The sequence below is a fragment of the Otolemur garnettii genome, unplaced genomic scaffold (assembly GCF_000181295.1).
Source record: "Otolemur garnettii isolate 467f Iridium unplaced genomic scaffold, OtoGar3 scaffold00018, whole genome shotgun sequence".
NCBI lineage: Eukaryota > Metazoa > Chordata > Mammalia > Primates > Galagidae > Otolemur > Otolemur garnettii.
In genome coordinates, this window is record NW_003852413.1 from 6,740,526 (window position 1) to 6,742,154 (window position 1,629).

At 45.3% G+C, this 1,629-nt stretch overlaps 1 protein-coding gene across 1 annotated transcript in view; it reads left to right on the top strand.

The window, feature by feature from the left end:
• Nucleotides 1-1,629, top strand: part of SUMO2 (small ubiquitin-like modifier 2) — a 25,718-nt gene that overhangs the window by 22,846 nt on the left and 1,243 nt on the right. The window lies entirely within an intron of this gene.

The following is a 1,629-nucleotide window of genomic DNA, read 5'->3' on the forward strand; positions in this document are numbered from 1 at the left end:
TTTTTTTTTTTTAGAGACAGAGTCTTACTTTGTCACCCTTGGTAGAGTGCTGTGGCATTATAGCTCACAGCAACCTCTAGCTCTTGGGCTTAGGAGATTCCCTTGCTTCAGTCTCCTGAGTAGCTGGGACTATAGGTGCCCACCACAATGCCTGTCTATTTTCTTAATGCAGTTTGGCCAGGGCCAGGTTCAAACACACCAACCACCCTTGGTATATGGGGCCGGTGCCCTATGCACTGAGCCGCAGGCGCTGCCCCTTTCTTTTTCTTTCGTTCTCTTTTCTTTTCTTTTTCTTTCTTTCTTTTTTTTTTTTTGAGACAATCTTACTTTGTTGCCCTTGATAGAATGCCATGTTGTCACAGCTTACAGCAACCTCTAAATCTTGGGCTCAAACGAACCTCTTGCCTTATCCTCCTGAGTAGCTGGGACTACACACACTTTGCACAACATCCAGCTATTTTTTAGAGATGGGGTCTCGCTCTTGCTCAGGCTGGTCTTTACCCTGTGAGTTCATGCAGTCCACCCTCTTCAGCTTCCCAGAGTGCTAGCATTACTGGTGTGAGCCACCTCACCTGGCCTGCAGTTTAGTTTTTTAAGTTTTATTTTTATTTTTTTTGAGACAGAGCCTCAAGCTGTCCCCCTGGGTAGAGTGCTGTGGCATCACAGCTCACGGCACCTCCATCTCCTGGGCTCAAACGAGTCTCCTGCTTCCGTCTCCCAAGTAGCTGGGACTACAGGTGCCCCCACAACGCCTGGCTGTTTTTTGATTGTAGCCATCATTGTGGCTATATTCGAACCTGCCAGCTCAGGTGTATATGGCTGGCTCCTTAGCCGCTTGAGCCACAGGTGCTGAGCCTAAGTTTTATTTTTTTAACCTGATATACTATGTCTTAGGGATATTTCCATTTTGTCTATGAGTGTATGTTTTATTTCTTTGTGTTTTTATTGATATTTTCAGTTATCTCCAGTTTTTTGCTAATCTGAACAATATTGCAGTGAGATCCATGAAGCATATCATCTTCTTATGGACACTCATGGACATATTCAACTTTTTAACATAAAAACTTAAGTTTTCTGGGTGGCACCTGTAGCTCAAGTGGCTAAGGTGCCTACCACATACACCAGAGCTGGCAGATTCGAATCTGGCCTGGGCCTGCCAAACAATAGCAACTACAACCAAAAAATAGCCAGGCATTGTGGCAGGCGCCTATAGTCCCAGCTACTTGGGAGGCTGAGGAAAGAGAATCACTTAATCCCAGGAGTTTGAAGTTGCTGTGAGCTGTGACGCCACAGCACTCTACCTAGGGTGATAGCTGGAGGCTCTGCCTCAAAAAACAAAACAAAACTTAAGTTTTCTATAACACTCATTAAAACAGAGGCCAAGTGAAAAATGATTTAAACCAAGTCTTATGCTATTCAGATCTGAAAATCATTAATTAATAGCTGGGCATTGTGGGCAGGTCCTTGTAGTCCCAGCTATTCCATAGGCTGAGATGAAAGCATCACTTGAATCCAAGAGTATGAGGTAGCTGTGAGCTATAATACCATGGTACTGGCTCGGCGCCTATAGCTCAACCGGCTAAGGCGCTAGCCACGTACACCTAAGGTGGCGGGTTCGAATCCCCAGCC